Here is a 13,143-nt window from a genome sequence, read left to right as displayed (position 1 = left end):
CATACACCCCAGTCTTTTTAAACTATTTCTTCTATGTTGAATTAGTTTTGTATTCCCAATATAATAATATGCCCCAATATGTTCATAAGCTTTTTTCCCCTTAAAAAAAATAACTTATGTGAATAAGCTTTTTCTATTCTCTAGGACTTTTTTTTCTTTTGGATAAATTCCCAGAAGTACAATCACAAGGCCAAACTCTCTGAGGATTTACACTTGCACATCTCTTTTACATCTTGAACACGTGTGTCCAGATTTCACTGCATTCCCTCAGCTCAGTGTGATCTGGAAGGGCAATGTAGCTCATCCCTTCCCTCTCCTCATCCTTGACAGGGATTGGCTTATTCTACAGCTCCTTCTCCCACCAAGCTGCTGTGAATTGCTGTTTTAAAAAAATCCGTATCTTTCTCACTCAAGTAGCAGGCCAGGACCATTTTTAAGAAGCATTACTGATGACTTGACAGGGTATAAGGAAATACACATGCTAACAAATTGCAATGTACATAGACTAGTAAACCTCTCTGGAAGGCAGTTTGGCAATACATAGGCAAGTCTTCTAAAAGGTATGCTTAGTATAATTATTAGATGTCAATTAAAAATAAAATATGTGCATATACTTTAACCCAACCATTCTCTTTTACTACTTTACCATAAGGGGCAAAAGGTAAAGACAAAAAAAGATACAAATATTTAGCCATAAGCATATTTTTATAGTATTATAATAAAAATAATAACAAGTTTATGTTGCCATAAGAAATCATAATATCACTGGGTGCTGGTGGCTCATGTCTGTAAACCTAGCTACTCAAGAGGCTGAGATCTGAGGATTTCAGTTCAAAGCCAGCCTGGACAGGAAAGTCAATAAGACTCTTATCTTCAATTTTAAAAAAACAACCAGAGAACTGGCAGTGGTGCTGTGGTTCAAGTGGTAGAGCACTAGCCTTGAGCAAAATCATAATATCTATAAAAAACAATACCATGTTGCTGGGCACCAGTGGCTTATGCCTATAAGCCTAGCTACTCAAAAGGCTGAGATCTGAGGATCGAGGTTTGGAACCAGCATAGGCAGTAAGACTCTTATCTTCAATAAAATACTCAGAAAAAACCAGAAGTGGTGCTGTGGTTCAAGTGGTAGAGTGCTAGTATTGAGCACAAATAGGCTCAGGGACAACACCCTGAGTTCAAGCCGCCCTAGGATCGTCAAAAAAAAAAAAAAAAAAAGAATATGTAATCACTTAAAATTATAATTTTGACACACTAATAACATAAACACAAGCTCATAATATATTTAATTTTAAAAGTCATAAAATAGTACTTACTGTATTATCTATTCATGTAACATATGCAGAGTTGGTTCTTCACAGTTAAGCATTCTGCAACAGCAGGTCAAAAATACTCAAAAAGAGGCTGAATGCTGTGACTCGTGTCTGTAATCCCAGCTACTAAGGAGGTGAAAATTGGGAGGGTCACAGTTTGAAGCCAGACAGAGCAAAAAGTTAGTGTGACTCCGTTTCAACCAACAAGCCAGACATGGTGTCCTAAAGGTAGAAAGAGCCTGTCCCAGGATGGCCTTAGGCACTCTATCTGACAAATAACCTAAAAGCAAAAAGAGCTGGGGGGTATGATTCAAGTGATAAGGCATCTGCCTAGCAAGTACATGGCTCTGAGTTCAAATCATGATGCTGTATTTTAAAAAAAACATACACATATGTATTCTAATATATTCAAATTTAGATCTGTTTTGGACATATATAGACCTTCTGTTATTGTCATTATTCCTAAACAACACAGTAAAATGCTATGTACATAAAATTTATACAAGAGCAGTGAAGAGGAGGAGAGTCTGTGTCATTCTGCCAACCTTCATAGTCTTCTAGAGATTTGACTGTAAGACTACTTTTCTTCTACTGGTCCAGTACTGGACCTCAGGGTTTTATGCTCAGCTTGCTTACTTACAGCTGGCACGCTACTACTATTTGAGCCACCCCTCCGGCTTGGTTATTTTTAAGATGGAATCATGCAGAGTTTTCTGCCTGGGTTTAGCTTGTAATCATGACCCTCCAGATCTTAGCCACCTGAATAGCGAGGATTACAGACATTGAGCCACTCATAGCATCTGGCTTGTGAGAGTGCTTTAACCCTGAGGTTGACAGCCACTATCAACTAGACTTGTTAAAGAGAGAATGAATGTGCTGGGCACTGGTGGCTCACTCCTGTAATACAGCTATTCAGGAGAATGAGATCTGAGGACCATGGTTCAAAGCTAGCCTGGGCAGGAAAAGCCATGAGACTTTTCTCCAATTAATCAACAAAAGAATGCAGAAAGTAAAGAGGTGTGGTTCAAGTGGAAAGAGCATTAACTTTGAGAAAAAAAAGAGTGAGAGTGTAAGGCTTGAGTTCAAGCCTCAGTACCAACACAAGGAATGAAGGAAGGAAGGAAGGAAGGAAGGAAGGAAGGAAGGAAGGAAGGAAGGAAGGAAGGAAGGAAGGAAGGAAGGAAGGCCTAGTGAGGCTACAGAACAGTATATTAATAATGCTTTTCTTATCTGCTCAACACAGAGATCAAACCACAGTACTTGAAAGCTTATACTCTCATGGTAGCTAGAGTAAAATATGTTGGGCACCCTATCACAAAATGCCAATTACAAACAGAAGACGGTGTGGAAGGTCCAGAAAGGTCAAAACCAGAATCATACAATTTGGGAACTTAAAAAAAATCTCCTTGATATTTCAAGCAATCCAAACTGTATTCTCTACCTGGCTAGATAGAGGCAGAACCCAGAACAAAGTGCTCAAGGTTCTGTTACTGTTTTCTGTTGTTGTTTGTATGTCTGATTGTGTTTCTCAGCTGAGAAACAGTCAGGAGAGGGAGAACAGGATCTTGCTAGGTAACCCAGGCTGGCCTTGTATTCATGATCCTCCTGCTTCTGGAGTGCCAGGATTATAGCATGCACCACCCTGCCCAGCTACACTGAGCTATTGTTAATTTGCTGTAGATACACTCCCCTCTCCTCCTGCCTTGAGATAAGCTGAGATTTAGTTAGGCATTGTGGGTAAGAGGCTTTGCACTCATCTCATGAAAGGCTCTATGTGCTAGTTGGTGTTATTAAACAGAACCTGTATGGTCATATGTGTTTAGAGTAAGAAGCTCTTTGGCAGCACTTCAGAGAAATGCCAGGAAGCATAGGGCACTTTTGATCAGCTCAGAACAAGAAAGGTGGGTGAAATTATGGCTTGTCTTGGTGAGGACTCTTGGCTATAAGGCTGTTTCCTTCTGAGCCTACCTGCAGCCCTCTCCTGATCTCAACCCTTCTACTTAGCCCTCAAATGAAGCAAGGAGGCACCATCCTTCTTCACGACTCGACAGGTGACTTTTGGCTGGATTGCCATCACACTAACAATGCACAAGGGAAGGTCACACGTGCAGAGCGGCAGACTGGAGAACAGTTCATTAATAATACATGAAGGCTAGGCACCAGTGGCTCATGGTCGTAATCGTAGCTACTCAGGAGGCTGAAATATAAGGATCGAGCTTTGAAGCCAGATCAGGCAGTAAAATCTGTGAGACTCTTATCTCCAATTAACTAGCAAAAAGCTGGGTCAGAACTGCAAGCTGAGGGAAAGAATGAGGCACTGAGTTCAAATCTCAGAAGTGGCAATGATAGTTATTAGAAGAAGAATTTTTTAAATATACTAAAAAAGACAATAGGATCATTAGAAAAACCTAAACACTCTGGTATTTTAGGGCCAGCTGGTATTGACTTATTAGACCTGACTGTCAAATTATCAGAAATTATGTATGTGTGTGTGGTACTAGGGTTTGAACCCAGAACCTGAGCACTGTCCCTTAGCATTTTGCTCAAGCTGGCAATCTACTATTTGAGCCATAGCTGCCATTCCAGCTTTTTGCTGGTTAATTGGAGAGAATAGTCTCTCTCCTATGATTCTCCTTGGCTGGCTTCAAACTGAAATCCTCAGATCCTCAGCCTCCTGAATGCTAAGTTTACAAGCAAGAGCAACTGAAGAGGATTTTTAATTCACAAGTCTTTAATGGAGTAAAAGTGGCTTGAGGCTTTGATCTTCCCAGGACCTTCCCAGCCATTTCTCTCCAGAACCAGCCCACAGACAGAGTCACTGTCCCAAGGGATGTAGAGGTTTATATTACATCTAACCTCCAGGGCAGGGTTTACTAGTCTGGATTGGTGAATTAAGATCTACTGTTTTAGGAACAGTTTGTTGACCTACTTTAAGCTGGAATGAAGCCTATCACATTCTTAGATTGGTACACACACACACACACACACACACACACACACACACACCATCTTATGACTCCACCAGCCTATTTTTTTTTTTTTTTTTTTTTTGGTGCTGGTCTTGGGCTTGAACCCAGGGCCTGGGCAATGTCCCTGAGTTGCTTTTTTGTTCATGTCTAGGGCTCTACCACTTAAGCCACAATCCCACTTCCAGCTTTTGGGGTAATTTAGTAGAGTCTCACAGACTTTCCTGCCCAGTTTGGATTCAAAGTGTGATCCTCAGATCTCAGCCTCCTGAGTAGCTAGGATTACAGGCATGAGCCATTAGTGCCTGGCTCCACCCACCTGATTTTAAGTCAGTACAAGTATACCAGGAAGATGTTACCTTAGGGAGGAAAAAAGTCTCAGGAGATGATTCATGTGTGCATCATCTTGAGAAGAGCTTGAGGATGAATTACTCATAAATACCAAACACTCTGCAATTCAAAGGAAAAGGCAATTGTTAACTCCTGAAGGAAAAAGATATACATGAGTGGAGATGTAATCATAAATAGATGCTCTGAGAATTAAAGCCAATTTCATCCTCATCAAGAAAAAAGAAATGTAATCACAGTTTACCATGAACAGTATTTATATAGTCTCAGTATTTACATGACACAAATTCTGATCAGAGGATTTTATCGGAAGTTGTGATGGATGTTCCAAAGTTTATAATTTTTGGATGCCAGTATAGGGATGTAAGCTCTAGGCTTTTCTCTCTTGCTCACAGCTGGTGTTCTACCACTTTAGCCACACCTCTAGTCCAATTTTATGCTGGTTAATTGGAGATGGAATTTCACAGACTCTTCTGCCTGGACTGACATGGAACTTCGATCCTCATATTCCAGCCTAGGCTGGATTATAGGCATAAGCCACTAGTACATGGCCATAATGTTCTAAAAGCACATTTTCCCCATTTTAACATCTTCAAAAATCAGAACACAGCTTATAGTCAATGTGATGAGAAAGTATCTGATCATGGTTTGATTGGGAGCACTTTTCTTTTGTAGTTCCTCTTCAAATGCTGTGAAGTCTCATCAGTGAGGATCTTAAGAAATCAGGAATTCTTCATGGAAGGGAGGGGGAAGCAGATTGAAATGAAGAAGAAACAGCTACCCTTTGGCTTGTACAGCAGTAAAGCAGGAGACTCCAAAGCTAAAACAATAAATATTTATATATACATACATATATATATATATATATATATATATATATCTTACCTGGCACTGGTGGCTCATGCCTATAATCCTAGCTATTCAGGAGGCTGAATAGTTCAAAGCTAGCCTGGACAGAAAAGTCTGGGAGATTCTTATCAACCATGGGGGGAAACAATTTAGAAGTGGAGGTATGGCTCAAGTGGTAGATGGCCAACGGTGCACAAAAAAAATGCCACATTGGAGTGTGAGGACCTGAGTTGAGCCCCAGTATTGGCACAAAAAAAATGAATAAACAAATACAGCTCTTTAAATATATCATTTTAACTATTGCTGCAAAAAAGCACAAGAGCAACTAAATTTATGTCAGTGGTTGACAACACCAGACAGCAGTCATTGGAGATGAGGATGATTGGTGCTAACTAGATAGTGATTTTTCTAATAAAGCTTCTAAACCTTTGTAAGTTATGCATATGTATTGGAAATAAAAATATAAATAAACATAAAAATTGTCGACTGAAGAAGTCCTGCCATTCCCATCTGCAGCAAAACAAAGGTTTTTCAACTATGAAAGTCAGAGGCAAAGTCTGAGTTTCTTCCAGTAGGACAGGCACCTCCCCCATCCCTATTGCTTCCCTGCTGCCCCCGGTAGACAGAAGACGTCTCCAGGGTGACACAGTGCACAGTCTCTCTTGTCACTTGGGCCTCTTGATTACTGGCTCTCAGATGACAGAGCTGGTATTTGGGAAAGTAGAAACCTTGGTGGCAGAGCCCCCTTCCCCCCTCAGCTGAACCCCAGGACCCCACATTGCCATCTGCCCCTGGGCAAAGGGCCATTTGCAGACATCGCCAGGACTAGAGGAGTCAAGGCTTACAGGAGCAGGCTGGAGGCTCACTCAGGGTGACAGCTGTGACCTGCCAGGCCCGCCTGCCACCCACAAATAAATGCTTGTGAGCTCCTCCTGCAAAGCCCCACCCACTCTGCCTCCCCTTTGGGCTTTCTTTTGACCCTAGCCCAACCTTTGCCCCTTTAACAGAGTATCACCCTAGTAAAATATCATTTTTCCCCCTATGCACGAGAAGCCCTTTTCTTACTCCCTAGGGAAACCCTGTGCTGTAGGCTCCAAGGAAGTGTTTTTGTCTGCTTGTTTATCCTGATTGAATTAAGCTAAAAATGGCCCCGGACAGCACTCTACAGCATTGGGAGGAAATAGCCAGGCTCTGGTGGCTAGAGTACGCCTGTAATCCTAGCTGCTCAGGAGGCTGAGATCTGAGGATCCCGGGTTTAAAGCCAGCCTAGGCAGCCAAATCTAGGAGACTTTTATCTACAATTAATCACCAAAAAGTCAGAAATGGAGGTGTGGTTTAAGCAGTAAAGCAGCAGCCTTATGTGAAAATGCTCAGGGAGAATGTGAGGCTCTGAGTTCAAGCCCCAGTACTGGGACAAAGTATATATAGAGAGAGATAGAAAGGTAACAGAGGCCAGATGGACCCTCAGAGCCGGGGCCTATATCAGCTCTCCATTTCTCAACTGACAGAGTTTAAGCCCCTACAGGAGAGATACTGGGAAGCAAAAGCCTAGGAACTTGGGGAAATTTCTGGTTCCTTTCATACAGCTACTGGGACCCTATTTCAGCTCCCCCAAGGAGGAAGCTTAGTTGATCTCTTACCCTTTGGTGGTGGCAGGCCCAGATGTATTATAGCCTGAGGAGTTAAGGAAGACCATGTTCCTACTTTGAGCCTGATGGGGTGGGGCTAAGGACCCTCTTCCTGTCCAGAATCAAGGATGTGAGTTTTCTTTAGGAAAATCATTCAATCTGCTTCATCTAGCCCTGCAAAAAACACCTGTTTCCAAACGATAAGCCTCAGAAACCTTAGCAAAGGATCATTTTTTCATTTGTTTCATTGTGTCTGGCCTTGTGTGACATCACAGAAAGCTGCAAGGGGTCTACCTAGTAGACTTAGAAGACTGGAGTCTTAAAATGAAATCCTTAATCTGTCTGGCTGAGACCATCTCCTCTGGCTAAGTCTATCTCAGGCAAAAGCACAAGACCCTATCTGAAAAACAAGTGAAAAGCAAAACGTCAGGGAGCATGACTCACATGTTAGAGCACTTGTCTAGCAAGCACAAATCCCTGAGTCAGGAGAGGAATTGCATCGTCAAGCATTCCTGAAAACCGGGAAAAAGAGCACAGGGGTCAGGAAGCAGATGGAATCTGCGCCAGGCTGTAAAGGGCCTTGCCTTACACTCTGTGTGCTCAGTCAGAGTGGTAGAGTTAGAATTTGGGGCTGCACTTGAAGCAGATGGGAGAGAGTTTGTTTAAGACATAGATTTCCAATGCGAGAAAGACTCAGGTAGAGAAATCTTCCCAAAGTAGGCCTACTTCAGTCTGTATTGGCACCAGTATATCGATGCCCACCCCAGGCACCTGTCATGATCTAAGGGTAACCTCTATCAGGAAAGATACCCCCTGCTTTCTCATGGTGTCCCCCCACCTCCTGCCCAGACACCTGCTTTGCTCCAAGAGGAAAGAGAAGTCACAGCACTGGAAAGCTGGCATGCCCAGAAAAAACAAACATGGTTGTGTAATAAGAAATTGCATTAAGGTAAATTAAGATGAATTGGGCGCCAGTGGCTCACCCCTGTAATAGTAGCTACTCAATAGGCTGAGGTTTGAGGATCAAGGTTTGAAGCTAACACTGGCAAGAAAGTCTGTGAGACTCTTATCTCTAATTAACCAGCAAAAATGCTAGAAATGGAGCTATGGCCCAAGTGGTAGAGTACCAGCCTTGTGCGGGGGGGGAAAAAATGGAGAGAGAATTCTTGAGTTCAAACCTCAGTACCTGAAAAATAATCATGATAATGATCATAAATGTTTCTGAAGATATTTTTTTCTCTGTTTGGTGGTACAAGGCTCTAATTTTGTAACCTTGGCCATTGATGAAACCACAACTGATTTTTATCATTCAAAACAACTTTAAAAAAATATTTGTTTATTTGGTCAGTTGTGGTGCTTAAACTCTGAGCCTGGGAGCTGTCCCTGAGCTCTTCAGCTCAAGGCTGGCACTCTACCACTTGAGCCACAGCACCACTTCCGGTTTTCTGAGCAGTTTATTGGAGATAAGAGACTTTCCTGGCCAGTGTAGCTTTGAACCACAATCTCAGATCTCAGCCTCCCGAGTAACAAGGATTACAGGTATGAACCACCAGCACCCAGCCTCAAAACAGCTTTTTATAGTCACAGCATCAAGATAAAATACATTTCTTCTCCCCGTCCGCCCCCCACCAACATCACACTTCTTGGCAGATATACCTAAAAGAAAGCATTGAAACTTTTATAATGATGATAAAAAAAAAATTCACACATCAGATTTCACTATTTCTTCCTGTTAAATCTTCCCCTTAATTTAACTTCCTTTTAGTGGCTTAATTTAAGATTTGATTTGGACATCATTCAATCACTGTATGGGATCATGTTGCTCTGAAATAAAAGGATTATGTCAGATGCACTTGAAACCGGTTTTCAGATCCCAGACCCCAAATCCAGGAGTCTCAAGTTAGTTAGACCACTCACCCTCTTAGCCAAGTGAAGAGACATGGCAAAGGGCAGAGAAAGGAGATTTAGTTCATGTCAGCCATGGGAAGACTTCAGGACATCTTGAGCTGTCTTCAAACACAGACATTGGCTGCAGGTTAAATAGGGAGAATTGGGGCAGTGGGTGAGAAAAGTATGCAGAGTTAGAACAATCCCAAGTTGAAGCTATGGCTTGGTTGACCATTAGCTGAGACCTTGTCCCTGGAGAAGTCAAGAGAAATTACCACTTTATTACTGGAACAGAATGGGAGCAAGGCGATCTCCTGAGTTTAGGCTGTTTTCTTTGAGATGTTAAGAATACATTGCCTGTTTGAGAGACAGTGTGCCTTCTACACAAAATGCTTATTATCTGGATCTTCTCTTTCCTCCCACACATCAGGTGATAGCAAAGGGACTGCAGCTGAAAACAGCTCAGCTCAAAGGGCACAGATACAAAGCTGGGGGACTTTGAGGTAATTCACAGAAGCCAGCAAAAGTATCTTCTAAGTTGCCTCTTACGCAAGGAGAATGTTGGCTGTGTTCAGACGGTCATCTCTTTTTTCTGGAAATCTGCGGGTAAACTCCAGTGTGACTTTCCTGTTTCTCTGGACTGGCTGAACTCAGCTTCTAGGATTTTTTCTTAAGGAAAAAAATATCAGTGCTATGTTCTCAGTTCTGGTTTAAGACTGCTTTTAAGAATAAAGATCAGGGCTGGGAAGGTAGCTCAGTGGTAGAGTGCTTGCCTAGCATGCATGAAGCCCTGGGTTCAATTCCTCAGCACCACATAAACAGAAAGAGCCAGAAATGGCATTGTGGCTCAAGTGGTAGGGTGCTAGCCTTGTGCAAAAGAAGCTCAGGGACAGCGCCCAGGCCCTGAGTTCAAGCCCCAGGACTGGCAAAAAATAAATAAAGATCAATTTCAAACCCCAAATACCAACGAACACAAGGCCAACACCACATGAAACGTCTTTACTTAACTGCCGGCGGCAGGCCCCGGGGTCTTAGCCACTTCCAGCAGTGTCACCATGCTCCCCAAACCTTTTGCTTTCAGCCTGAAACCAGCTTCCTAGCTCTGTGCGGTGATGGACTCCATCACGAATGTGACCAATTTGTTTGGCAAGATGTGATTTTTTTTTTTAACTCCCTACATTCACCAGTCACGATTCTTCCACAGGCGTTTAGCGACTCCCTCTCTGCACCCATCAGGCCCAGCTGCCAGCTGTTCCCTTCCAGTCTGCCCTCCTCTCTCCCTCTGGCAAATCCATATACCATTTGCTTTTCTGCAGTGTTGACATCTCCAGGGTCTCCTTAAAATAGATGAACACCAAGCTCCTGCTGCAGCTCAATAATCTTTCCTAGAAGGTAGCTGAAGCCAGGAGCTAGTGGCTCATGCCTGTAATCCTAACTACTCAGGAGGCTGAGATTTGAGGATCAGGGTTTGAAGCCAGCTGGGAAGGAAAGTCTGTGAGACTCTTACCTTCAATTAGCCAGCAAAAAGCCCAAAGTAGACGTGTGGCTCAAGCAGTAAAGCACCAACCTTGAGAGAGAAAAGATAACTTAAGTGACCAGGCCCTATGTTCAAGCACCAGTACCAGCACACACACACACACACACACAATCACACAATCACACAATCATATAATCACACAATCACAATAATACTCACCTACTTACATAGGCTTTTAAAATTACAAAGCACATCTTTGGCAGTACTGGGATTTGAACTCAGGACCTTGTACTTGCTAAGCAAGTGCTCTATTACCTGAGCCATTCCTCCAAAAAGCTTTTCTTTCCCTCCCTCCCTTCCTTCCTCCCTTCCTTCTTCCCTTCCTCCCTTCTGTCCCTCCTCCCTCCCTTTTTCCTTCCTTCCTTCCTTCCTTTTTTCCTTCCTTCTTTCCTTCCTTCCTTCCCCCTTTTTGTCAGTACTACAGTTTGAGTTCAGGTACTTTGCCAACTGACCCACACCCCCAGCCCTACAAAGAAAGCATTTGACCAATGTGATTTTTATTTACCATTTCCTGCAACCAACAAAACAAGTCTAAGTGCTATTTCTAGTTTATAGACAAGGAAATTCAGAAGCTGGAAATGGTAGCTCAAGCCTACAATCCCAGTTACTTGAGAGGGAGAGACAGAATCTCCCTCAGAAAACAGAACAAAAGCAAAAGGACTGGAGACATGGTTCAAGAGGCGAAGTGGAGCCGGGTGCCAGTGGCTCACACCTGTAATCCTAGCTACTCAGGAAGCTGAGATCCGAGGCTCATGGTTCAAAGCCAGCCCAGGCAGGAAAGTCTGTGAGACTCTTATCTCCAATAAACCACCAGAAAAACAGAAGTGGCACATGGCTCAAGTGGTAGAGTGCTTGCCTTGAGCTGAAGAACACAGAGACAGCGCCCAAGCACAGAGTTCAAGCCCCATGACCAACCCCCCCCCAAAAAAAAGAAAGAGTTGAAGTGGGGCTCAGAATGTGGCTTAGTGGTATAGTGCTTGCCTAGCATTCATGAAGCCCTGGGTTCAATTGCTCATTACCACATAAACAGAAAAAGCTGGAAGTGGTGCTGTGGCTCAAGAAAGAGTTGAAGTGGGGCTCAGAATGTGGCTTAGTGGTATAGTGCTTGCCTAGCATTCATGAAGCCCTGGGTTCAATTGCTCATTACCACATAAACAGAAAAAGCTGGAAGTGGTGCTGTGGCTCAACTGGTAGAGTACTAGCCTTGAGCAAAAGAAGCTCAGAACAGTGCTTAGGCCCTGAGTTCAAGCACCAGAACTGGCACACACTCAAAAAAAAAGTTGAAGTTGCATAGTGCTTGTCAACTAGTGTGAAGCCTTGGGGTCAATCTACAGTGTCATAAAAAAGGAAGGAAGGAAGGAAGGAAGGAAGGAAGGAAGGAAGGAAGGAAGGAAGGAAGGAAGGAAGGAAGGAAGGAAGGAAGGGCCTAAATTTCACAAATGTAAAGATACATGAGGGAGAGTCTGGACTTTAAAAACACAAACTTTCAGTGTTCATTTTGATGAATATTGACAAAGGTACAGTTTGAGTATCCTTACTCCAAAGTGCCTGGAACTACAAGTGCTTTGGGTTTAAGATTTGTTTTCTGATCTGAACTGGAATGAACCCAACTTTAAACATGAAATCCATTTATTTTCCTATATAGCTTATATATATATATATATATATATATATATATATATATATATATGTATATACATATATATACACATATATGTATATATACACACACATATATATATATATATATATATATATAAAATCCAAAGGTGATTTACACATTTTGAGCACACCTACACTTCCATTGTAACCTGTCCCATGAAATTGAGGGTGCAACTTTCTACTTACAGAGTCATGTGGACATTCAAAATACTTTTGGAGCATTTCTGATTTGATATAATTCAGATTACAAATGTTCAATCTGTACATACTTACGTAACCATCACCCCAAAAGGGAAAAGCTCTATCACTCAGAAACTTCCCTTTCTCAGTGAGCCCAACCACCTTTTGCCTTCTATACTTCTATAGTGTGGATTCATCTTGCCTTGAACTGAACCCCAAAGTTCTGTATTCTGTATTCCATTCTGTTTCTATTTTGGAACACAATGGACACCCTGGGTTCCACTGGCTATAGTCTATTAGCAAGCCAGGCTGAGGGAGAGTCAGAGAAGAAAAAAAACCTAGGCAGATAGGGAGAGAAAACAAGACCACCAAATGAAAACACTCCTTTTGCTTTCTGAGGACCACAGAAGACAGATCAGAGCCTTGGTGGAGACAAACCTCTGACCACCCTGAAGATGACACAGGTAGGGAACAGGTGTCCCTCCCCTTACGGTGAGATGGACAGCAACCCAGCCAGATGCCAGAACAGCTGAGACTTGCCAGGAACAGATATAAAAGGGAAACCCCAAGAATACTGCAAGCAGACTAGCAATTCCCAGATCCCATCTCCCTTTCTTGTCCCCCCAAAAGTCTATACTCTTCTCCTTCTTGCCCAGGAAGCAGATGGACAGGACCTCACAGGGCGTAAGGCAGCCCGCCCAGCCAGGGGTCCTAATTGAGAGCTTATACCAACAGCCAAGAGGCTGTTTGCATCTTCTTTGGCACCTTTACTC

At 42.7% G+C, this 13,143-nt stretch overlaps 1 protein-coding gene across 1 annotated transcript in view; it reads right to left on the bottom strand.

The window, feature by feature from the left end:
- The window catches only part of Katnal1 (katanin catalytic subunit A1 like 1), a 127,921-nt gene extending 123,236 nt beyond the window's left edge, over positions 1-4,685 (bottom strand). The window contains exon 1 of the mRNA XM_070003035.1: positions 4,639-4,685. The gene's annotated coding sequence lies outside the window, so the exon portion shown is untranslated. The remainder of the gene's footprint in view (positions 1-4,638) is intronic.
- Between the last annotated feature and the right edge of the window lie 8,458 nt (positions 4,686-13,143).

The sequence above is a fragment of the Dipodomys merriami genome, unplaced genomic scaffold, assembly GCF_024711535.1.
Source record: "Dipodomys merriami isolate MVZ:Mamm:240054 unplaced genomic scaffold, mDipMer1.0.p SCAF_6, whole genome shotgun sequence".
NCBI lineage: Eukaryota > Metazoa > Chordata > Mammalia > Rodentia > Heteromyidae > Dipodomys > Dipodomys merriami.
The sequence above is the reverse complement of the archived record's forward strand: the minus strand, read 5'-3'. Positions and strand labels throughout refer to the sequence as shown.